This window comes from Ambystoma mexicanum, chromosome 6p (assembly GCF_040938575.1).
Source record: "Ambystoma mexicanum isolate Mex_15411 chromosome 6p, UKY_AmexF1_1, whole genome shotgun sequence".
NCBI lineage: Eukaryota > Metazoa > Chordata > Amphibia > Caudata > Ambystomatidae > Ambystoma > Ambystoma mexicanum.
Genome location: NC_090935.1, coordinates 1,191,345,363 through 1,191,372,024, shown reverse-complemented (window position 1 = coordinate 1,191,372,024; position 26,662 = coordinate 1,191,345,363). Strand labels below are relative to the sequence as shown.

Sequence of the window (26,662 nt, the reverse complement as noted above, 5' to 3'; positions counted from 1 at the left end):
GTTTCCACATTGGCATTGCAGTGTTGTTGACCTGATGGGAACACTCTACCATCACCCATCATACAGTCAGTGCTGGAGTCAGCCTCAACATTTTGGAGGGGCTGGAGGACAGTTTGAAAAAGCAGATCAAAAGTGGGGCTATGAGTTAGCACCCAATACCCCTCCAAGTACCTCCATGCTCACTATGAATTGGTTTTTCTTTGAGTACTCTGGCCTCAGTAACCCTCATACATAAGATATCTCTCTGCTGCCAACTAACCTGGCAGAAATCGATGCAAAACAGTGAAGCACAGGGGTCAATGCTAGTAAGTTTTATGTGCTTGGAACAAACAGGGTACCTTCTCAAGCTGATGTGAGGTGACTACAAGTAGTACTGGGGGCACCCTTTCTTTCAATGTAACATTTTGACAGGCGGCCCCACCCCCATTTCTGGTCTCAGTCCCGCCCCTTTTCCTGCACACCCCTTTCATATTAAGAGGCTATAAAGTGGATATACATTGTACATGAAATTGATAAGAACTCCAATTATGCTGCTTAACCGCCAATAATTGTATATACATTTTATACATTTTATATTCATTTTATATAAAATTGATACAAACCCCAAACATTTTGATTGTCCGCCAATATTATAAATTATAAAAATGTAATGAACCCTGCATTTATGAATATAATTTTCATATACATTTTAAATACATTTTGATATACATGATTTTGATCTACGTTGTATATCAATTTTATATAATTTGATATAAATTGATCAAACTATAAATATGTATGGGTCGGTTCTAAGGCTATGACAGCGCAGAGGGGAGGGGTTTATAGTGCTGCTATATAGCTTTTGTGGTAGGCCAAGGAAACATGTGTGCTGTTCCGGCTTCCCATGGGCTAACAGGCGTAGTATTCAGAAAACGACAATTATGAACATCTACAGTTACGACGAGGGAAACTCCCCCTCCCCCGAAAGCCCTGGGGATTCCGACGATAGTTATACCCCTGATTCTCTTTCGGTGTATAATGGGATGGAAGATGCTCAGTATTTTATGGCTGACTACAAAGCCGAAGAGTTCTGGGACAACAACAATGTGATTATGGAGCAGTCTCTGGTTGTGGTGCCTGGACGACCATCAGAGGGCAAAGTGAACTCTGAAGACAATGTCTATGAATCTATGGTTTTGCAGGTAGATGTGGCTATGATGCCGGAGAGTGACCCCACCCCTCTGGGATTTAGTGAAAAACAGGGGTCCATGTGCAAGAGAGAGGAGGGCGAAGCTGTTCAAATCAACTTGAAAACCCAGGGGCTTGGGCAAGTTACCTATGTATGTAGTATAGTTTGCTAATGGAGGCCAAGAGGCCAATAGCATTAAAGACCATGTTACTATTTATTGTGCTTGCTGTTCAAACTGAATTGAAAACCTGGGGGGTCGCAATAACAGCCTGTGTAATGAATGTATCTTGCTTATGGCGACCGGTACTGACACGACAGCTCTCTCCCGTGCTGATATCAGTGCTATTCAGGGTTTTACGGCCATAGAAGTGGGAGCATGTTTAAAACAGCACTTTTACAGATGGTGCTACAGACATAAAACTGATGATGCCCAAGAGCTCACTAATGTTTAGAAATATCTAAGGCGGTTAATTCGCTACGTAAAATATGTTTTGCGTTGTACCCTAAACGCCTTGTAGGTTTGATGCGGTTGATGCCGCCGCTAACACAGATTATGATTGGGAAAGGGACTGAACAAGGTGTGTATAATCCATTATGAGTTATAGAATCGGTGAATAACCCTCTTCTGAAAATGAAGCAGTTTAGACGCATGTGTCCGATGGGTGTTAGAAGCATTGCTGAGAAAACAGTTTACAAGTGGGAGGGGATAAAGTATATCTAATCGAGGATAGGGGGAAAATGTGCCACAAAAGCTGAGACTGTAGATATTTGACAGTAATTTATGCTTACTTACAGGAAATAAAAAATGAACGCTTAATGGAATGTCGTCATGTTTACTTATCAATGCGGTGGAATGCAGTGTGTCTGTGAAGTAATCGCACGTACTACAGAATCTATAGCCTGATTGACCTTTGTGCAAGCTCGAAAATCCAAACTATTTAATGTGGATACATTTTGAATAAAAATGCATGTTACAAATGTTAATAAAAATCTGTTGTTTATAAAACCTAGTAGTGTCTTTGTGTTTAACGGTTATGGGGTGAACATATCTGGCGCAAAGCTGTCGAAAATGTATTACGATGAAGGGGGTGTTGGTAGTTACAGAGGTGTGGACAGCTTATGTCATAAACTGCGAACTGATGGCGAGATGGTGTCACAGGGTGCAGTCAAGACGTGGCTTTCGGGTCAGGAGGCCTATGCATTACACAAGCCGGCCCGGAAATATCTTAAATGACCGTGGCATCTGACATTGATCAACAATGGCAGGCAGATATTATGGATTTGAGCCCATTCTGCATCAACAACAATGGTTTGCACTGTATTCTGACTGTCATTGAAGACCCATAAAAATATGCCTATGCTGAGGCTTTAAAGAACAAGACTGGTCACAGCAATGGCTTTTAAACGCATATTTAACAAAGGCTGAGCCCCTGTTAAAATACACACGGATGCTGGTAAGGAGTTTTTAAATAAGCCGTTACAGAGTCTTCTAAAACAACATGGGGTGCATCACTTCGTAATACACTCCGAAGTTAAACCCTCTATTGTAGAACGTTTTATAAGCACCTTTTAAACACAGCTCTGGCAATTCTTCATGGATGTGTTACCCACATTTATAAATGTATATAACAACACGCATCATAGATCTATTAAAACCGCCCCAGCTGGTGTAAGACCACATAATTCCCTGGAGGTCTGGAAGAAACAGTGAAATACTTTTGAAAAAGATGACACAAACGTCCCTTAAAAAGGGGAGCATTTGCGGATCTTTAAACACAAGGTCGTTTTTACAAAGTGGTAAGAGCAGAACTACAGCAACAAGATCTTTATCATAGATGTAGTGACTGAACGAGAGGGCAGACTGTTTGATTATTCGGGGGAGGCTGTTCAAGGTGTTTTTTACAGGGAGGAGATCCAGAAAGTAAAAAAAGACCAACAACGAGTTTATAGAATGGAAAAAAGTCACAAAGAGAAAAAGTCATGGAGCTAGGAAACAATATCTAGTGAAATGGATGTGGTGGCCTGACAAATTCAAAAGTTGGGCGGCTGCCGAATTTCTAGAGGACACAGGTTTATAAAGGGCGAGGAATGGAGTCTACACCTTTTTACATTATACTACCCAGAAATGCTTAATTCAGGACATTCCCGGGGAACACATTTTCCAACTTCACTGTGAAGCTGGCCAAACCCATACTTTTGAAGGGACAATGGACGGTGGTGCTCGCTGAAGTTCAGTACGTCCGCTCGTGGGACACTTTAGGGGAAGGGGAAGCCACGTTTATCCTAAAACAAACAAACCCACTAAGACTCTGGCCAGGCCGATTCACTGAGGGGTATTACCCAAATATACATGAGCTTGTCAAAGTCATCAACAAAGTCGTATCAATCATACCTGAGTACAGTGATGCGACGTTACTGCTAGACCCCCACCAGCGGAACGTTTTTCAGGGTCTGCATGCATCTGTCAGGTTTTCAACCACGGGGAGACTCGTAGCATATTGGAAATTGTGTAACATGTCGGAAGTGAAGAACCGGGGATACCCGCACCGTCATTAAAGTTTTTACTTACAGCTTACTGCTTTACTGGGATATCGTGGAGTGGGCGATAAGTAAGCCTTGCTACTTAGAACTGTGGAGATTAAAGGGACCAACAATGATATCGTGAATGTTCAATAAAAACAAATCTGATTACGTCCCTGTGTGTAATAACCATTTCAACACCATCAACATACAGATAAGAGATGACCAAGGGACATTTGTATCATTTAAATAGGGAAAAATCTGGCAGCGGTTGCACTTCGAAATGCTCCGGCTGAAAGACTAATAAAACAGCATTATAATGGCCATGGTAAAGAACCATGGAGACCCCGGGGCCTATACAGAATATTAAATGAACCAGGTTGGTTACGCTGATCAGCCGTATTTTAGCAGAAGCCCCTTAATGTACGGAGTGGGGCTCGGCGGTATCTTTAGAAGCCTCTTCAGGCATGCGATGTCCTTCCTACGTCGCAGCTTCGAATTCGCTAAACTGCACGTGCAAATTTCTGCCACCAATATTGCAAAATAAGTCATGGGAAGTGTGACAACAGCAGTTGTCGAGCGTCTTGCCAAGCAGAAAAGGTGATCAAGGACAGATCCAGATTCATTTATAGACCCATGGGAGTGTTAGAGGAAGAGGTCAGTATCCCAGCTGTGCGGCCCCCCGATACCCACCAAGTAAAGCAGATCGAGTGTCCGACGCAGACAGCCAAGTAAAAGTGAGTGACCCCTTAAAGACACAAGTACAGTGTTATCTTTTAAAGAACAATGGCATTCTTGCATAGAGCCTCAGGGGAGTGTGTGAAATCAGAGCTCGATCTCTTCACCGGACCCCCGACCCAGACTAGCATCGATAATATCTTCTTCATGGAGTTCTCGCCTCTGGCGGCTCTATCACTGCTAGCCTGCATAGAATTATTTTTATCGGGCTCGACAGACATGTATCTGAATTTGTATGATACGCTGCTACATCTAACCTCTAAGATAACAAAGGCGGATGGGCCGACATCATGGCTACAGCACGATTGGCCACGATCAACTATCCGATAGCCACCATGTTCAACCAGGTGGACATGACTCTGGGCGACCGAATGATAACCAGAGTGATAATATGTACGCCTACAGGGCCTACATAGAGAGCCTATTAAATTATGGCACCAATACCCTGGATAGACAGCTCTCAGCAGGCCTCTTTTCTTGCGACAATGCATTGCATTTTGCCAACATCACTCTGGATGGGGAAAACAAGGGGTTTGCGAAGAGATCCCTGCACACTAGGATTAGTAGAGCATTCAAATTACTAAGCCATCTACACGCTGACCTTTTCTTCCAAGATAAACTATTGATTAACGGCGTTGACCTTAAAGTGAAACTATTCAGAAACACAGATGATTTTTGCCTCATGAGCGGGGATGCCGAACAATACAAGCTAGTCATCTTATTGGAGAGTTTATTCGTTGAACATCTGAGCATCTCTCTGACCATTTGACTGGTGCATGCAGAGGTGTTGCAAATATCTAAAGTGAAGTACCCGGTGGAGAGGGTTGCCCTTAAAGTAGCCGCGGTACCAGTCAAGACAACCTACTCCTGGGGCAGCTCCTAAAAATAATCATAAAGGCGGATGTTGAAACAGTATCGATCACCGGCGCAAACGAGCGAAATCCCTTTGACTTCAAACACTGTAACATGAACTATGCAACGCTGCATAAGGATGGTGTCCTGAACTCCGCCAAAACATACAAGCCTAACTTTGGAGTTCCGAACATAATCAGGGAATACATGGGCCTGGTGGCTGTCATGGGGAAGCACATGCGTGATATGCCAATTTCAATCACATGCAACGAGTATGCCCTCGGCTATACCCTGCTGGCCTTCAATCTAAGACCCAACATCGCATCAGTGTGTCATTTCAACCTCCTGAGGCACGAGAACCTAATTGTGGGGATAATTTTTGAAAGAAACCTAACTGCTACGCAGTTGTTGTTAGTGTGGAGCATTTTTAATAGCATTCTCGAGAACGCACAGAGAAACATACTCTTTGATATTTAATCGATACTGTACAGAAAAAGGATTTCTGTGAAAGCATAGATACGCTCGGAAAACATTTCATGGTGTGTATGCCAGTGATACAAATCCCAAGCGCCCACCCAGGAGTGACTGGTTAGCATGGTGGTGAACACCGATCCACAGGCCCGTGGCGGAACACACTGGATAGCCTTGTGGTTGGAGGGGGCGTGCTAATGGTGTTTGACAGTTTGGCACACTTCCTGCAACACCTCATATATGCTAGAGTTTTAACAGAGTGTGTGCAAAGCATTGAAAAGTATTTACATTATACCACTGTGCCAGTCCAAGTCTCTAAAGCCATTACCTGCGGTTAGCACTGTATATTCTTTATCAGTCAAATGTCGGAATGTTGATCGCTGTTGGCTGTTTTGAAAATGTATTCAAACAATCACAAGCAAAATGATCAAATGGTGACCAGATTTGTTAACAAGACATTACCTAAACTGTATAGTTCTTGCAAAATTTTTACAGTGTGTCATCAATGTAAATGTGGGTCGTCTATCCAGTGATGCATGTATGAATAAAATTACTTTTAAACAAAAGGAACAAGCCTTGTGTGTTATTATACATAATAAAAAGGACAACGTAATAAAGAACCAGTACTCTTTATGATTTGAAAACAATTTTATTTATAAAAAATAAAAAGCCATTTAATGCAGAGGAAAAAGGTTATACCATAAACATAAACATTTCAATACAAAAAGAAAAGAAATGTATACGTTCATACGTTCAGACAATGGATGGCTAGCATTAACCAGATCACCAAATAGATCGGACGCGTTACCGGCACAGCCGATACGCTTCAGAGGTATGGGTATCGGGTGTCAGAAATGTCTGAGGAGGTGGGTAAAGTCTCTTTAAACCATCAGGTATTCCACCCCTCTTTGGGCTTGGCGGAATAGGATCTGTTTACAGGGGTGACTGTTCCGTATCGATCTAGAGGGCTGTGTTGTTGGCATGGGGTAGCAGGGGCACCAGTTTTTAGCCACTCCAGAATGCATCGCTGGGCGACATTACCCACAAGGGATGTCGGGACATTTAAATTAGTAACCGCTTGCATGAACTCGTTCCAGTCAATAGGGGCATTTATTATAGAAATGAGCTGTCGATTCCCAACTTCCCGTACTAGAGTGTGCAGGTTTGAGCCCCTTACAACGCTATCTCTGTAGATAAACTCTTCCCTATTGGTCCATGCCGCCACATCATTTCCAAGTTCCAGCTTATGTAGCATTAGTTCCATGCTAGTTTTATAGCGCTGGCTAAGGGTATTCACTACATTCACCACAACCGCAGGTGGAGCCTGCACACCGATAAATTGTTCCGGGGCATGTATAAAGTTAGTTTGTTTTTATCTGCTTTGTGAGCCAGGCGTGGTTTAAGTATTTATGCTGAATGTCCGTATATAAGGCTGATTTATCATACGCCGTCAAATCAGGTCTGTTTAAAATATCCTTCATTTCCGAGTCACATCCACATGATAGCAAGCTTCCGTACATCCCAATCCGCAGACGGTGTGAGGGTTGACAGACTTTTTAACTGCTGCTTGTCCACCAAATGCATTTTATGGGTGTGCTCCAACACTGCCCCTCCCCCTCCGAGCAAGCTGGTGATTAGCGGTATGGCTATGCCTATGAGAGATCCTTTGAATCCACCAACCTGCAACACCACTTTTCTTTTAGCTCACAGCGATATCTGCCTATTGACCAGTTTTTTGATGATGCCCTTTTTCTTTTTCAAAATGCTTACTTGACGGTGTGTTAGGGGCACTTGTCCCTTTAAAGTGTTCTGGGCAATCTCCGAAATAGCATCCACCAGATCGTCAGAGACCATGTCTAGAATGGCCTTGTGTTGTAGAGAGGTAGCGTTTACAAACATTCTGAGCAGCGCAATGTTTCTCTGTATGCGTGTCGATATGGTGAAAGCACGAACGACTACTGACGATGTATTGTGATTAATGGTATTTTTTAGATGTCTTTTTAGGAGTATAATCAGTGGGTAGCCCCGACAGGAATATATCAGCAATGCAATATATAATCCTCTATAGTGGTTGATTTTAAATCAACCAGCAGATATCCGTAGGGCTTACTGGTCGCCTCTTCAAAAGCCTCCATGAAAAAACGCATTTTGGACAGATACATCTGTTGAGCTATCACGGCTAGTTGTTGTTTATCCCAGGGGGTTATAAATAGCACTAAATAGCTAGCATTTAGTGTTATAGATCTGTTGCTCTTGCCGTTGAATAGGTTTGATTTGATTTGATTTTATTTTATTTATAAAGCGCAAAAAACCAGGCCCAGGGGCAACCGGGCACATACTCTTAAACGTGTTACAAAAAGCAGTAGTTACAGAAGTTACAAAAATATACAGCATATATACATGTACATACTCTTAAACATGTTACAAAAAGCAGTAGTTACAGTGAGTTACAAAAATATACAGCATATATACATGTACCGAAGGGTACCATTAACAGCGTATAATACAGGGACAGAGCAGAGAGAAAATGTATATTCAGTTCTGGACCCCACATGGAGTCTGGACTGTGTCAAGGTCTCATGAGTTTTGGGAGAGCAGCCATGTTTTAGCATTGTTCTTGAAGGAGTGGAATGATGGTTCAATTCTGATAGGTGTGGGCAAGGTGTTCCAGAGTTTGGAGGCCAGGACCGGGAAACTCACCCCACCAGCTTTTTGGAGTTTGCATCTAGGCACGATGAGGCTGTGAGTTTGGGCTGCTCTGGTAGGTCGAGTGGAGGTGTGGCGTGAGAAGCGAGTGGACAGGTAAGGTGGGCGTTGTTGTTCAGACATTTGTGAGTCAAAGCTAGGGTTTTCAGGGCAATTCTCTGTTTTACTGGGAGCCAGCGTAAATCCAATCTGACGGAGGAGATATGAGAGCGTCTCGGGATGTTTAAGGCTGCCCTTAAGGCATTATTTTGTACAGTTTGCAATTTATTAAGGTTAGACTGACTGGTCCCTAGGTAGAGAGCACTACAGTAGTCGATTTTGGCCATAACAAGAGTTCTGGCGAGTGTGATACAGTTGGTGGAGTTTAGGAAGGGTCTACAGGCAGTGATAAGTTTGCAGGTATAGGCCGAAGCTGACCTTTATTTGTCTGTTCAGAGAAAGCGAGGAGTCAAGATAGACCCCTAGCGTCTTAGTATCTTTGGAGACTTTAATGTCATTGCCGTCAATAATGAAGGACTTGTAGGTTTGGTCTAGTTTGTTGAGCCGATGATTTGATCCTAAAAGTAAGAGCTCAGTCTTATCATCGTTAAGGCAAAGTTTGTGCTGTGCCATCCAGACCTGGATGACCGACTAAACATCATTAAGGGCTTTGTTGTCAGCTGTGTAGTCTCCTGTGATAGGGATGAGTATCGGTGTCGTCCGCGTAGTTAGTGTAGGAGACACCCAGATAGTCAAGCACATCTCGAAGAGGGGCTTGGTGAATATGTTATACAACGTAGGGGATACACACGAGCCTTGAGGAACGCCACAGTGAATGGGGGAGGGATCCGCTGATGCCAGCGGTGAGAAGACCCTCATGGATCTATTGCTCAGGAATGAGTGGATCCAGGCATTGGCAGAGTCGGAGAAGTGGTCTGCGGATTTGAGATGCTGGCAGAGTATTTGGTGGTTGACCAGATCAAAAGCCGCGGAGAGATCGAGGAGAAGGACAAGAGCTAGCTTCCCATTGTCCTTCAGTGACTCCATCTGAGTTTTCAAGTCGATCAGAGCTGACTCCGTGCCATGTTTAGGGCGGAACCCTGATTGTCTTAAGCCCAGGAGATTGTTTAGTTTGAGGTAATCCTGAATCTGCAGGTAGGCTGCGCGGTCCAGGATCTTGAGCAGGAATGGTACTGTAGTGATAGGTCTGAAGTTAGTTGGGATATTAGGGTCAAGGGAGGGTTTTTTGAGGAGTGGGATAACCCATGCATCCTTTAGGTTGTCGGGGACAATACCCGTCCCTGATTTTAGATTGGAGGGTAGCAATTTTACCCAGGAGTGCTGACTGAATATTGGTGCACCAAGTGTTGTCTTTGGAGCAAGAGTCAGGGGGGGCTGCAGGTGTCTCGAGTTCCTTAAGGATATTAAAGAGTTCCTTAGTATTGGACTGGGCTGACATAATGCGGTTATTATAAGAATCTTTTTTTTGCCTGGAGTACAGCTTCTTTATAGTTAAGGGTGGCTATCAGAAGACTGTCCTTGTGGGCGTCGGAGTGGTGACTTCTCCAGCGTGACTCTGCTGAGCGTTTCTCTTTGCGTAACACTCTAAGCTGGGGAGTAAACCATGAGTTAAGGTGTGCTCGTTGTTTGGGTTTCCTCAGTTTGAGCGGGGCGATAGAGTTGATGGCTGCAAGCAGTGACTGGTTATACATGTCAGCTAGGTTGGTGGGGTCTGAGCAAGTGTCAGGAGCGTTATTTACTGTGGGAAGGATAAGGGGGAGTATTTTTTCTGTCGTAATGTTCTTTTTATTTCTAGTGAGGGTGGCTGGGGCGACCAAAGGCCTGGGTGGTGGGGCTGCTTCAATGCTCAAAGTGATGACATGGTGGTCAGACCACAAACAAGGGGCGTTAGAGATTACGCTAATATTCCAATTGGTGTCACTAAGCCAGTCAAGGGATAGCCCTTTAATGTGGGTGGGTTCCTGTATGTGGTGAGTGAAACCTAAATCTGTTAAGGTATTAGCTAGGTCGAGGGCCGCAGGATCATTAGGGTCTTGGTGTCCTAGATTGAGGTCGCCAAGAATGATGGTTTGGGAGTTGGATTTAGCATTGTTGAGTACTAACGTGGAGATATCATCCACAAAGGATGTGGGTGGACCGGGGGTCTGTATATTAGGTGGATGGTAGCTGTTTGGTTAGCTGAGAGTCCAAGCTTGACAGAGAGTAACTCTGCAGTTTCCACCTTAGTGCTTGGGATGGTTCTAAGTCCTAATGAGTTTCTAGCGATGAAAGCAATTCCTCCACCTCTCGAGGTGCGATCACATCTGATGATGGAGTAATCAGTGGGGATGGCCAATGAGAGTGCCGGGCCGGAAGCCGCGTGCAGCAAGGTCTCGGTGATGGCGATGAAGTCGAGTTCCTGAGTTTTGATAAGATCAGCAATGTCCAGAGCGTGCGCAGCTAGGGATCTTGCGTTAATCAGGGCAGCTTTAATTAAACCAATGTTGCTTGAAGAAGCTTTGATGGTTTGAGTGTGATGGGCCGTGGGTGAGGTGGCCGTTTGTTGAGGCGGGCTGTGCGTATGAGTTTTGAGATATGGGCTCAGGTACATGGGGTGTCCCTTCTTACCCATAAGTCTAGATTATAATCTTAGGTTTCTAAGAGTGATAGGACATGGTTGGTTAGGTGAGGGTTTTTTGGCGAAATGGTCGAGCCATAGGGCCGGATCGTTGAGGTAGATGTTGTGGTATTGAGGTGCAGCATTTTGGTAGGTATCAGGAGATCTGTGAGAGGTGGCCATGGATGAGGTGTGCAAGGAGCTAGGTGCAGCTAAATCGGGAGGTGGTAGGTGTGATGACCTGGTAATTGACCACACTGAGAGTAGTACTTGTAATGAGGAGAGCAGTGACCTTAGGGAGGACCAGCGTGGTAGCATGTTACCGAGATTAGAGAGGAAGTGCCGCTGGGTCTGTGAGGCAGTTATAGGTAAGCGTTACAGGCACTATTTGGCTAGGCAGTGCGTGCTCTGTACGAGCAATGCAGGCTAATGAGTTTAAGACTTATTCAGAGTCGAGCAATGGGGGTGCATCAGATCAGGGTACACAGGCAAAGCAAATACCAAAGCTTGCATATACATTAGCATGTTAGGCAGGGAACAATGCAGAATGCAAGATGCGTGATCTAATTGTAACGGTGCAACAATTCAGGCAGAGAAGACATTCTAGTGTTGGCAGCAAGTATTGGCAGATCAGGTAAATGTAAAGTTGAAAGGCACGGCAGAGTAAGGCAGGTACCCTGGAATTAGCTTAGATCATGTGGACATGTCTTACGCGGAGCGGTGCAACATATGCAGGCATAGATCAAGGTGTGGTGATTCAAAATTGGGAATACACAATGAGCGTATCAGGCAGGCAGAGTAGCATATATCATGGAGCTAACAAGTGGGTCCAAGTTGCGGTTCTGAGCAAGAGCTCAATTATTTCAAAAGCGAGCATGGGGTTGACAGCATAGTAGTTTTAAGGCAAGCACAGGCGAACAGAGCCGCAAATGAAAGCGGTGCCGTGGTCATGCAATGGGAAGGTATGGGCTGGGCGGCAATGAGAACAGACATAGGCAATGCAAGCAAATAAGGCGCTGAAATGGTGCGATCACTTGGTGGTAAGCAACCGCGAATAGGTAGCGACTAGGGGCTCAAATATGTAGTCGGCTCAGTTGATTAAAGTCAGGACGCTCGTAATAGATGTGCAGACGTAGTACAGAGGTGTGCATGGAGCAGGTTGCTACAGCTTGTCAAGTGGCGTATGTGATTATATTAGCATAGTAAAGGCATTACCAACATCAGGATAGATAGTATGTCAGCAAGTTCAACAGGCAAGATAAATGCTTGTAGGGCAGTAGGCACAGAGTGGACAGCTTATATAGCTATACTAGTTATCAAGCTTGTGGGAATAAGCATAGCATTCGGAAGCGCTGGTATAGTTGATAACGTTACCAGTCTTACTTTCAGGATGAGGAGAGCGCTAGTCCATAGGTTCACGAGGAGGAGAGTCAGCAGTGTAACCACAAGCAGGGATTAGTGCGAGGTGAAAAAGGGCATAGTGCCCAGGTGAACGGCGAGTAAGGCTGAGGACAGGCTAGGACAGGAGTCAGCCTTGTTTCACTGGGCCTTGGTGAGAGTGGGCCGGCTTCGCCTGCCGGCTCTCGATAGGTAGCTGAAGAAGGGTCACCAGCCAATCGGGACTCAGCAGCGTCTGCTGGGTGGATTAGGCAGTGGATGCCTCAAATGGGTGGCGGGCGGCCATCTTTGAGTGTGCTGGGCTCCACATGGTGAGCAATGGTGGAGGCATGCACACGGTCGCAATTTCGGCTGGAAACACAGCGCCAAAGCAGATTTCAGTTGCAGGGACAGCAAGGGCATCTGGGCATCGTAGCTGGGATATTGTGATGCGGAGAATCCGTTTTGCACAATTTGGAGATGCGCTTACCGGAAAAGGTTGTAAAATTTGGGGTTCCTTCCCTTTGGTAGACCACTGCTCCTGCAGGGTCATGGGAGCTCCTGCTCCACTGAAGAGGCAGGGGGGAATAATATGGTTATAGGTTCTACACAATAAACAAATGCTTAGATTGCTGTGATGGGAATATTGAGTAAAGGCTTTTTCTAGTTTGGTGCTCTGGTCCCCCTCAGTCATCAAATAATACCTGATGATCATATTTACCCTGGCAGTGAACGATCGTCGTTGAGACTGTCAGGCATAGCCTAGATAAAACAAAGGCGCTTATATTGTTGTTGCAAGGTGGTATAAAGAGGTTGCCAGTAGCTATACAACAGGACAATAATATTCGGGAGTGACTCATTGCGGTGTGGACCTTTTCTAGATGTTTTCTGACAAAGTAACTCTTGCCGCAGCTGGCAGGCCCTGCCAGCACACACGTAAACGGATGTTGTAGCTTGGTATCCATAACGCCAAATACTTATGGGTTAACAAACCATGTACATATATCTATGGGCAAACTCTGCGGTGGGGTTAACTCACCGTGGGGTCAGCCTTTCAGCCTTCTGGGGCTGCTAAAGCAAAAGCTGCTCTATCTGTGCTTCTATATTCTGCATTTAAGCACTATGTGGAAACCTACACTTAACATGCATAGTGTTTTCTATCTTACCTAGAAGCTGTGGATAAAGACATGTGGCAGCTTTGTATAATTGCTTCAACAATATGGCTCGAAATGTTGTATAAAAACCACATCCATTGTGTGTGTGTGTGTTAGACACATGACATACCTTCAAGCGTTGTAATGAATCATCCGGCATGTGACGGTTCCACAAGACAATGCACACACTTAAAAACTGCACTGTCCACCATCACATCCTTTAGCGCTGGTTGTGGGGCTCAATACCACTACCTATAGCATTCCATGATTGGTGCCTTGATAGCAGCGATGCCCCAACTGCATAGTCCCTTGTGATGGCAAAACAATGGGCTCCATCACGGTTCCTTGGGCTCGTGGATAGTTGTGGCGTCCAGGAGCCACGCCCATTCCCATCGTAGGCCCAATGAAGAACCACAAATGCCACTCTCCATCATTGGGGTGCCCCATCTATTCACCCTTGTTGGCACCCCAAAACAGTCGGCGCCTGTTGGCATCATAAAACAGACGGAGCTTGTTGGCACCCCAAAACAGCCAGGCGTGTTGAATCAGATGCACAAATCTGCATAAATCCATTGGCTGACGGTTGTCAGGGTCCACAGTCCACATCCAGAGTGACTGCCTGCTGCGCCATCCAGTTGTCTATCACACGGTATCTCACTTCTGTCTCACAGATAAAGCGATGAAGCTTCCACCGTTAAAAGGTGCAGCCTAATAATCTGCACTTAGCTTGCAGGCATCAAATAGACACAAAAGCTTTTTACTGCTTTGCTCACGCTGCCCAAGTCATGTAAATTGTGCCGCTTTGCGATGAGAAAACAAAAATATGTAAATTGTAACGCCTACTTGAAAATACAAAATGAGTCTAATAGACCCATAAGACACAAGCTAAAACATTAATTGGTACAGTAATTTGAACTTGAACGAATTCGGCTTTCACACACTGGCAATCCCCTCTTTGAAATATTCAAAAACAATTTTCCACCCACAACAATACATAACATACTCCTGGGATAAGCACCTGTATCTGAAGTCCAATGTAACTCCTGAGCAATTGCCCTTTTAAAAAAATTCTACAATTCAATCAGTTTGTGTGAAAGAATCTCTGCTACACCGCTTCATCAACATGTGTGATCTTTGCCAAAAACCCAAATCCCACTGTGCATGGCCCGCCAAAATTGGGACTTCACAAAACCCTGCATCTTTCATACATAGCAACTCCAAGGGTATCAATTCGGGTCATAATCAGTCTATGATTAATGAGTAAACTGCTGCTTTGAATATTTACACACTTAAAATATTTTATAATCATTAGCACCATCTGAGCTGGAAGCAGCACACATGCAAGTATATGTTATGCACACTTGTGCGTTTGTGTGTGCGATGCAGGTCCTTAGTGCTTGATTTGGGGAAGTTTTGGACCCCTGTAAAGATTACATTTTACTGTAAAATGTAATCTCTACCGGGGTGCAGAGCTATAGCCTTGGAAGGCCTGAATTTGCAAAGAGTTCACATTAGTTGAAATAAGACCCCCCATTTTTTACCATTAAATCAGTGTAGGCTTAAATAATTGCACAGGACCACACTTTGGGTGAACCTTGAAGAAGGGATTTTAACCAACTCTATAAAATTGACCTTATGCCTTCCTTCTTCTTACCACCTCTTGCGTTCTTGCATCTGCTGTTGAATTTCTTGGCATGTGTCTTTCCGTGCACATATCCCTTCAAGTTGTTTAAAAGCCTCCTTTTGCCATCCCCATATCAATTAATATGGTGATGGCAGCCACAATGAAGAAGAGGTTTCAAGCAATTGCATTGTTTAATTGCCAAAATTCATCAGTGTAAAACTGTTATGCTCACCTGGTCTCTGCAGAGGCATTGGGGCATGGCTGCAGCCCTCCCGGGGGTGAGGTCTCTCGTGTCCGACTTCGCCCTCTGTGCTTATGTGGTGACTGGTGTTAATAGGTGATGCTGCTTGGGACTGCTCCTGCATGGAGAATAGGGGGCATGAGTATGCCAGCTTGTGCGCCTGATCCCCTTCCAGACCCCTTCTCCCAAACAGTGGTACCTGTGGGATGCGCTGTCCCTGGAAAGCTCACCTGTTGGTTAGTTTTGGCGAGCACTCCGTCCTGCTGCTTCTGGCAGGGGCGCTTGTATGATCTGGACCGAGTTCCTTCACTGGTCCCTTGCACGTGGTAGTCCTGTCCTGCTGCGACTAAGCCACTATATTTCAGGTAAGTGTTCCTGTTTGCATTTGTCTTTCCTTGTCTGTTTTTGTTGTATTGTAAAGTTTGTTGTCTTGTATTGCTGTCCGTTCCACTTTTGATGTTTGCTCTTTTGCTTTCTTTCCTTGTAGGTGATGTTGCCTGCCCGGTAGAAGCTGCGGAGCTCGAGGCAGCAGCCGGAGGGAATGAGGAACGAAGCTGCAGTGGTACAGTAGCTGGTAAATTGTTAAATAGGGGGCGCGCTGGGTTCAAATGTGGTGCGGCCCTAGGACGGATGTTCTAACCTTGTCTTTCTTCTTCTTCACAGGGTCCGAGTTAGTGGATGCGGAGTGCGGTGCTGCGGCATCTGGATCAAGTTCACTGGATGTCAGGAGATGAGCCTGCAGATGAAGCGATGAAGCACCGGTTTCCTGGAGGTGAGTATGCAGGAGAACGCCTGGTCTCAAAGGTAAATAAACTAGTCCAAGCGGTGGTGAGCGTCACATTGCATGCGAGTGCACAGTAACGTGAAACACCAGCCTTAAGGATGGAGCATCTTATATAGCTGGGCTTCTGAAGGCACGCCCACCAGGTTCCGCCTGCCTGCCACACCCGAGGAGTAGCACATGAGGATGTTCTCTGGAATAAAGGCTTTCAGCTCCTGGAAAGTTCTTGTAAAATAAAAGCACTTCTGCACTGAAATAAAGTAAAAGCACTCCTGCACTGAAATAAAGTGTTCCTGCTCACATCTCTATATGAGCCTGGCACCAAAGGTGCCAGGACTGAGTACAGCCAGGGCCCCTGTGTTTATGGGTCCCAAAGGGACATACACAAGTCAAGTGACCTATTGCCCCCATCACTAGATGGTGTGGTTTTTGTGTTCCGGGGCCTGTGGCCATGACAGCACTCCCCCTCAAGGCCCCTCTCTTGGGTTGTTTCCCCCTGGCCCTGGTTTAGTGGGGTTATTGCGGTGGAACTGCCTGATTAATCGTGGAGCGTGGACATGCTCACTGGGTTCCCAGGTCTGATCTTGGGGTCCATAACTTTGCCAGTCTATAAGGTAGTATAACTTGGACCGGACCATCTTAGAGTCTAGGATCCTTTTAACTTCGTATTCTGGTTCTCTCTTCTGCTATTTCAGGATCCGGTGGAGTATCGATCCGCGTACCTGGTCTCAATGGTTTTAGGAGGGAGACATGAAACACCAGGTGGATCCGCATGTGGCCCAGTAGTTCTAATTTAATTGCCGCAGGATTGATCACAGCCTTGATAGTGTAGGGTCCCAGATATCCAGGACGGAACGCCCGTGGTCCTTTCAGGGGAATGTTTTTGGATGCTTACCTTGTCTCCGACTTGGTAGTTGGGAGCTTCCCTTCGGTGTCGATCCGCAAACTGATTCTGTTTCTCTTTGGCTCTGGCAAGATGCTCTGCTGCTTCCTTAAAAACCTGGATGATGGTTTTGTGTAAGGTCATTACAGCTGGCAATTCTAATGATTTGAGTGGGTCGAAAACGGATGTCCGTGGATGTCGACCGTACACTATGTAGAATGGGCTTTGTCCCGTACTGGTGTGAATGGAGTTGTTATATGCGTATTCTGCTAACCAAAGTATGTCCTTCCAGGTATCCTCGGTTTGTTGCAACATACACTTATGTATTGCTCAAGGGTCTGGTTAGTCCGTTCATTCTGGCCATCGGTTTGGGGGTGATGGCTTGTAGATAACAAGAGTTTGATTTTGGCAATTTTACAACACCTTTCCCAGAATGCAGAGACAAACTGAGTTCCTCAGTCTGATATCAATATTGATGGGAACCCGTGTAGCTGGACGATCTGTTCCAAAACACGGTAGCCAGAGTAGAAGCAGTTGGGAGACCTTTCAGGGGAATAAAGTTGGCCATTTTGGAAAACAGATCTACAACGACTAAGATGGTATTGTATCCATTACAGGAGGGAAGATCTGTAATAAAATCCATTGCTAGCGTATTGCAAGGTGCTGGGGGTACTTCTAAAGGACATAGCAGACCTGCAGGACTTTGTTTTTGGGACTTGTGTTGTGCACAAGTACCACAGGTTGCGATGAACTGGACAATGTCCTTTTGCCAAGTTGGCCACCAGTAATTTTTCTTTATTTTAGCTTGGGTTTTGGCTATTCCCGGATGCCCTTCTACTAATGAATTGTGATAATTTGTGATGATTTGATTCTGTAATTTCTTATCCGGGATGCTCAATCGTCATTGGTGGTATGGTAGGTTGTCCACAATCGTATACCGGTCTCCCTTGCCTAGCCATTCCTGTTGCGCTGGTGGACCCATCAAGTGTTTCAGGTCAGATTTTAAGTTGTCTAGAGTGGTGGTTACAGCAATCAAGCCTTGGATTCGTCCTTCAGGGAGGATGGCCACAGGGTCTGGTGTAGTGAATGCCTCTTCTCCCTCACTCATGCGAGACAGGGCGTCCACTTTTCCATTGCGTACTCCGGGTCTATAGGTGATGACAAATTCATATTCCGCAAAGAAGAGAGCCCAGTGGGGTTGGCGTGATGATTGCACTTTAGCGGTCCTCAGATATTGTAGATTGCGATGATCCGTGATGACGATGACTGTATGTCTAGCTCCAAGAAGATAATGTATCCAGGCTTTGAACGCTGCCTTAATTGCTAGCAGTTCTTTATCAGTGATTGCATAATTCACTTCAAGGGCTGAAAACTTGCGAGACCAGAATGCCACCGGATGCAACTGACCTGTTTCGGGGTCTCGTTGTGACAGGATTGTTCCCATTGCTATGTTGGAAGCGTCAGTTTCAACCAAGTATGGTAGTTCTGGTCGAGGATGCCATAGAATTGGTGCTGTGGTAAATGCTTGTTTTAGCTCCTGGAAGGCTTTCTCTGCCTCTACGGACCAATTAAATTGTTTATTTTTCCGTAGTAAAGAGGTGATTGGGTGGGCGATCCTGGTGAACCCGGGAATGAACCAGCGATAAAAGTTGGCAAACCCGAGTACACTCTGCACTCCCTTATGGATGTCGGTGAGGGCCAGTTAAGGATAGCGTCTACCTTGCGCGTGCCCATGCATACACCCCGTGGTGTGAGAATAAAGCAGAAGAATTCTACCTCTGTCACATGAAAAAAGCATTTCTCCAATTTGGCATATAGCCGGTGTTGCCACAGTTTCTCCAAAACTGCCCAGACATGGTTGACTTGGTCCTCCTTGGTGGTCCAAAAGATAAGAACAATCAATATAGACAAGAGCGCAGGCGTCCAACAGTTTGCGGAGCATGTCATTCATGAAAAATTGGAACGCCGCTGGGGCATTACACAGTCCAAAGGGCATAACCTGATATTCATAAAGGCCTTATTTCATGCAAAAGGCAGTCTACCACTCGTCTCCTTTTTTGACTCTTACTAGATGGTAGGCCCCTCGTAAGTCTAGTTTTGTATATATATGAGCGTTTTTGACTTGATCCAAGTGCTCGGGGATAAGTGGTAACGGGTACTGGTTTTTTACCGTGATCTGGTTAAGTGCTCTGTAGCCAATGCAAGTTCTCAGGTCTTCCTCCTCTTTAGGCACAAAAAAGAGGGGCGAGGATGCAGGGGACTTGGACGGACGAATGAAGCCATTTGCCAGATACTGATCGAGGTAGGTTTTTAGATGCTGGTTTTCCTGTTCTGTTAGGGCGTAAATCCGGCTGTAGGGAACTTGAACTCCAGGTACCAGATCAATTTGGCAGTCATACGGTCTGTACGGAGGTGGGGTGTTTGCTTGCTCTTTTTGAAAGACATCTTGGTAATCCAGGTATTCAGGTGGTAGTCAACTAGTGAGGCCCAGTATGGTTTCTTTCTTCGATGAACCTGGGTTGGTAAGACCTTTTTATGAGAATCCCTTGCTATAACAGGTGTCGGCACAGTTTTGGGGAAAGATCAGAACTCGTTTACACCAGTCAATCCTGGGATTGTTCGTCTGCAGCCAGGGCATTTCCAATATCATCTGGAACTGAGGAGCGCCGATGAGATCGAAGGTGATGCCCTCTTGGTGACCGCCCTGACACAGAAGTGTGACCTTCTTGGTGTAATACGTCACTGGGCCAGATGATAGCTGAGATACATCAACTGCTGTGACGTTTTCCGAAAGCTGCTTCTGTCGGATAGGAAGGCCTATCCTGGTGGCCAGATCTTCGTCCATGTTATTTCCCACAGCCCCACTGTCAATGTATGCCTCCAAGGCATGTATTTTCGATGGTTGATTGTGGTTTACCAGGAGGACAGGGATGACTAGATGTGAGGTCTGTATTGGTTCCTTTTCACCGCTCGACAAGTGGACCCCTACGCTTGCCGGGCGTTGGAGTTTCCCGAGTCTTCTTCACCCTTGTCAGTTGCTCCAACTGCTTTCCTGGGTGGTTCCACCGGGCATTCTTGGAGATAGTGACCTGCCTTACCACAGTACAAACAAAGCTGCTGCTGTCTCCTTTTCTCCCTTTCTGCCTTGGTGAGTGGGCTCCGCAAGCCTTCGATTTGCATTGGCCAGACTGATTGTATGATTTTGTTTGATTCTCACGGGGTCGCATGTAGACCGACCGCTCCTCGACCTTGGCCCGATACATCTTCTGCTCCTGCAATCTGTGATCGAGCTGCACTGTCAGGTCGATGTATTCAGCACATCTTTCCGGGAGATTTATTACTTGGGCTAATACGTCCTTAAATTCCCCTCGCAAGCCTCAGTAAAAGAGTGTAGTTCTTTTCTCCTCTGGCCAGTTAGTTTGTGCTATCAGACAATTGAAGGAAGTGATATATGTTAGTAAGTCTTGATTACCCTGCCGTAGTGATAACAGTTAATTGTCCAGAGCCCGCCTTTGAGTATGCCGTGCAAATAATTTCTCCATTTCACGCTGGAAACCTCCGAAATCTCAAAGCAAAGGATCATCCTGGTTTACGAAGGGTATTGACTAGAAAGATGGCATACTTATTTGGATCGCCTGCAGAGCGTTCTGGTGAGGCCTGGGGAACTCCCCCTGGAAGAACCACATGTACTGGTGTGGTCTGTGGCGGCGCGGCAGGAGGGGCATACCCCGGCAGTGGGACCTGGCCTGCCTGTGCCTGGAGCATTTGCCTTGCTAGTTCATCTGTCCGCTCCCGTTTCACAATTAGATCCCTCCGTAGGGCATTGGTTTCCTGTCTTGAGGCATGAACTTCAGCCGGTAACTCTCCGAGTAATCGGGCCAACTGGTCTGTTTCAGAAGTTTCCATAACGCCCAGGCAGAGATTCGAAGAGGTTTTGCATTCTGTTACACTCACCTGGTCTCTGCGGAGGCGTTGGGGCACGGTTGCAGCCATCCTACAAGGTGTAGGTGATGTTCCCGGCCCGGCAGAAGCTGTGGAGTTCGAGGCGGCATCCGGAGGGAATGAGGAACGAAGCTGCAGCGGTACAGTAGCTGGTAAATTGTTAACTAGGGGGCGCGCGGGGTTCAAATGCGGCGCGGCCCTACGACGGATGTTCTAACCTTGTTTTTCTTCTTCTTCACAGGGTTTGTGTTCGTGGATGCGGAGTGCGGTGCTGCGGCGTCGGGATCAAGATCACTGGATGTCAGGACAGGGGTCTGCGGATGAAGCGATGGAGCACCTGTTTCCTGGAGGTGAGTGTGCAGGAGAACGCCTGGTTTCAAAGGTAATTAAACTGGTCCAAGCAGCAGTGAGCGTCACGTTGCACACGAGTGAACAGTAACGCGAAGCACCGGCCTTAAGGATGGAGCAGTTTATATAGCTGAGCTTCTGAAGCACGCCCACCAAACTCAGCCTGCCTGCCACACCTGCCACACCCGATGAGTCAGCACATGAAGACCAGGCCTAGGGAGCCACACCTGATGAGTCAGCACATGAGGATGTTCTCTGGAATAAAGGCTTTCAGCTCCTGTAAAGTTCTTGTAAAATAAAAGCACTCCTGCACTGAAATAAAGTAAAAGCACTCCTGCACTGAAATAAAGTGTTCCTGCTCACATCACTATATGAGCCTGGTGCCAAAGGCGACAGGACTGAGTCCAGCCAGGGCCCATGTGTTTATGGTTCCCAAAGGGACATAAGTGAATCAAGTGTCCCATTGCCCCCATCACTAGATGGTGTGGTTTTTGTGTTCTGGGGCCTGTGGCCATGACAAAAACAGACTTCAGTCCTCTATAACCAATACTCTGATTCTTAATCCCAATACAATATCGCCCTACATGCACAGGTTCGCAATGCCATAACAGGCTTTCTCATGGCATCAGCGAGTGCAGGGAATGCAACCCTTCAGCTCTCTCAGCCAGGGTTGAGGTCCTTAAGCTGATTAGTAAACACAGGGCTGGCTTCTGCCCAGCCTGCCAACAGCTCCACAGGGTTCCACCTAACTCCAGACAACCCAAATTCCTCAAAGTTCTTTCCAGCAGATCTACGCAATTAGTCGCCCTGCATGAGCCTCTACACAGGGTGTTTTCTAATGAAAACCCAGCTGACAGAAATGTCAACCCCCGGTAAAATCCACATATGTCCCATGAGATGGCCCGGCATTGGTCAGAAGGGCCCCTTTTAAGGGTTAAAGGCCCACAACCCCAAAGCCCTCCTCCTTCTGCTTCATGGTCACTGAGACCTGATGCATCTACACTTGCTGCCCCAAACCCTCCAGATTTCCTTCTGCTGTTTACTCTTCAGAAGAATTCCCTCTGGCTTGCTTCCTATGTCGCTGTAGTAGAATCTAAAATAAGCCCACAGGGTTGCTGTTTACTGTAGGTTTCATATCACCCCCGGCATCATTCTATCAGAATCAGAAAATAGCCCTCATCCCTGATGACTATAGCTAATAAGCAGCCTCTGTGTGCATTTACATGGGGGCCAGTAGTTACACAGCTTTCACAGAGCATTGCGGAAGTCCTATTGTAAGGAACTCATGGTGGCAACAGTAAAGACAGACACAAGTGATCACAGTTCAACAGTGTTTATTAAACTGTATAGGTAGGTTGGAAAAACACCTAATGTAAACTTAAATCTTAGATGAGAGCAAGCTACAACCATCAAATAATAATAAGGCAGTCCTAGTGGTGTTTTGTCAAATAAAAGGTCCTTTTCTAAAAGAACCTATTGACAATACTTACAATTAAATACAGAAAAGAGTGTGGGATAGTGTTCACAAGAAAGAAAGAAGTGTTCACAAATGATAAGTCAGGATGTTATAGCCAGGGGTCTCCTTTCCCCAGATTTTGAGCATGGGACAAGCGGGACTCTTGAGCAAAGCACACTCTTGAGCGTTCCCAGCACAAGACTACAGTTCCGTTCTTAGGTATCAGGATCTTCAGCGGTTAAGTATCTTGCCTCCGAGGACCCGATGTATCAAAATAATAAACCAAAGAGCTCCTATTCAACATATACAGGACTACAGTCCCTTTCAAAAATATCAGGACCTTCAGTGGTTAAGTCTCTTTCTGCAAAAGCCTCTGAGGTCCTAATGTGTTCCAAAATAACAAAACAAAAAGTTCCTTTCCGTATGTGCGTGGAGTTAATGCTCTTCACCCCTGGATCCCCCTCTTCCGAGCTCAGACCTCTCTCGACTGGCAGCCTCCCTCTGTCGGGTTCACTATGGCTTTTATTCACCAGATCTCATCTATTTCGTTACGTTGGGTGATGGTTTTCACTCCCGGGTGCCTCTCTTCCGAGCTCATGCACGCTCGAATGTTAGCCTCCCTCCGTTGGGTTCACTACGGCTTGGACTCAAAATATTTCACTTGCAGAATTCATGGGTCGTTGGGTGATGGATTCTTCACCCCTGGATCCTCCTCTTCCAGGCTCAGACCCTTCTCGAATGTTAGCCTCCCTCCATTGGATTCACTATGGCTTTTATTCCAAAAGATTTCACCTGTTACGTTCCCAAGTCTCAATGTCTTTTTAAACAATCCACTGTGAACATCCCTCTCTTGGTTTCACTCTTGTCAACAAGATGTTGATTGGGGTATCAAGCTTTACCCCATTCTGCAGGCAACCCTCCGTCGGGTTCACGTTTGCCAGTTACACAGTTCCTTCTTCTTTCTCACTATGCAGGATTCATTTCCCTTAGTTTTCCATTTACTTGCTGGTCAAAGACTTTCGACTGTACAGGTGGTTTTGCTAGACCCATGTATGACCACTTTGACTTTTTCCTTGCAACTCTCCTAAGGCCTTCTGGTATCAGTAGTTTCATCACTAGGGGAATCCAACAGAGACTTTCGAGTGAGCACCCACGTGGTGCAGCTGGTTTTCCCTTAATTTGCCATTCACAACGTTCGTTCAACACAGTTTGGTTTCTTATTGGTTCTACCTTCGACTCACCGCTTGTGATGAACCGCTTGGCTTTTCTTATCTCTGGAGTCAATGACGGTACCACGGTAGCAAGCGTCTCTCCCTGTCCTGAATATAATCGTGGCAGGACTCTGTACCATTGACATCTGCTGCAACGCACGCTGGCTATTGTTTGCGGTCTTATGATTCCTTTCACAGAGGCTTTGTGGGTCTGAGTCGAAAAGGGCAAGGTGACTTCTCTCCTTGTCGCCCCTTCGGTTCTCGCTGCTTTTTTCCTCCTCTTGAACTGCCTCCTTGGTGTAGCTGTCTCGTCGTGCGGTATGCCTTGCTTGTAGTATGCTCTCGTGCTCTGCCTTTTATCCCTGCGGGCAAATGAAAGGCCCGTCAGGTGTGTTTTGTTATTATTAATTGCCTGACTCTGCATGACCCTTGTGTTGAGACATGTCAGGTAAACTGCTCTGTGGTTAGTCCTTTGTTTTTCACGGTATAGGAAAGTGTTTGTGTTGGAAAATGGTGGAGGGGAGGTGAAGTTTCTAAATATCCTGCTGGGGAAAAATGGTCATATGGAATTATATTCTTTATCCTAGGGGGGGGTAGATGAATTTGGAACAGTACCTTTGGTAATTCGGAACAGTAAGTTTGGTAGGGTTTGTGAAATGATTGGGGGGCGGTGTCAAAGCAGATTGGGAGTTCGGGAAATAATTAGAGGCACATGGAGTAGAACAACTGGGAGTATTGGGGTAGGACACAGGGAATAGGGATTGTGGGAGAGAGAGTTTCCAAGTACAACAGGGTTTGGATTCTTAGGGGATTTGTCATATGTACGGAGGGGTCGTTGTATCTGGGCAGGAGAGATTCATTGGGACAAAGGGAGACCGATGTGGTACAGCCTACAAAGGTCTCAGGGATCTCGTCCTCTCCTTCTTCCCCGGTATAATACTGCATCTGACCTGAGGTATTTCCCTGAGCACAACTTTGGGCTCCCCTACCCTGGTGATCCTCCCTCGCTCGTCCACCCACACGGTTGGGAAATGAGAGCGTCAATCCTTCCCTGGCCACCTGATAAAGGGATTCTTGAGGTCTACTTGTGAGAATACCCTCAGGTTTCTCACACTATCCTACAGAGCTGACTCAGTAGAACTAAAAATATACAAGTCCTTCTTAGCAGTCCCCACATGTATTCTCTGCTGAGGTCTGGAGAATGCCAAAATGCCAGTTTGAGTCCTCAGAATTCCTGTCATTTCAAAACCCATGAATCACTGTATTGTGTCGGCTGATCCCTGAGCTCTCAGAGCCATAAACTCCTCCCCACAGCAACCCCACGTTTATGATATCTTTGCTGCACCCACAGTTCACTCATTTGTATTTGTCTGCTGCATGCCACATGTGGGTCTCAATGGCACTGCCCTCTAGAAAACAGTGTGGAGTTTCCGAATGTTGTGTAGGTGGTGGTGTAGAATCATTGATCTGTCATAAAACAGGCCGTTGTCTCTCCAACAGCCCTTTCCCTCAAGGCTACGCATTGTGTTCATTTTAAAGAAACAAGCATTGCCGAAGGCAATCGTTTTGGCCTTTTGTATTGATACTGTGAAAATACACTTTGCTGATAAAGCGAATTCAAATAGGGTTATTTTGGCCACCATCAAAAGGTCTGGAGGTGCCATGCCAGCATCTGTTTATACTCTATATAAAATCTACATCAAAGTTTGATGTTACTAGGTGAAGTGGCTAACTCAACTGTCTAGGATGTTACTAGGTGAAGTGGCTAACTCAACTGTCTAGGCTTATTTTTAGATGCCGTCAAACGTCTGGAATGCCATGACATCATTTATACGATATATAGATTTTATATCCAGTTAATATAACATTTATATGCATTTTATGTAAAAATTATATACCAAATGTTGGGGGGTTGATAACATTGTTTTAGGGTCATTAAATCGATATCAAAAATTATATTGAATTTTATATTAAATGTTATATACATTTTAAATAAAAATGTATATAAAAATGATATTAACATGTCTATACATTGTATATAAAAAATGTTGAGGCAATCAAAAATGTTGGGGTTCTTATCAATCTGATATAAAATGTATTTTCTTTTTATATCCACTTGATATCAAAGGGGCAGGGTGTGGGAAACAGGGCGGGCTAAGACCAGAAATGGGGGTGGTGCCACCTGTCAAAATGTAACATTGAAATAAAGGGTACCCCATGTACTACTATTACATGTCACAGCATAGAAAGCAAACCTGTATCAATATCACACCTGGAAGTCGATGTGTTGCCTGCACACAGATAGCTGCATTAGGGACATCAATCCTTTGTGTTGTCGACCCCTGCATCATACCACAGGGACCAGGAGGATACGTGTCTGTTATGCCATCTTTTGGCCCATTAGATCCATCTTTCATCCTTGTTCTGAGAATATTTGTTTTTTGCAAAGCAACGTAAATCATTGGAATGTGTGAACCATCTAAACGCTGAGCCTTAGCACTTAAATTGGGGGGCTATATCAATAAGGGCAATTCAGGTTTCGATCCTCTGTTGCTGAACATTTGTTTCTACTGTCTGTTAATGATTGGTTCAAC

General features: G+C 45.6%; 1 protein-coding gene across 1 annotated transcript in view; it reads left to right on the top strand.

Annotated features, from left to right (window-relative positions):
* Positions 1-26,662, top strand: part of TRPM6 (transient receptor potential cation channel subfamily M member 6) — a 1,703,532-nt gene that overhangs the window by 455,463 nt on the left and 1,221,407 nt on the right. The gene's annotated exons all lie outside the window — the stretch shown is intronic.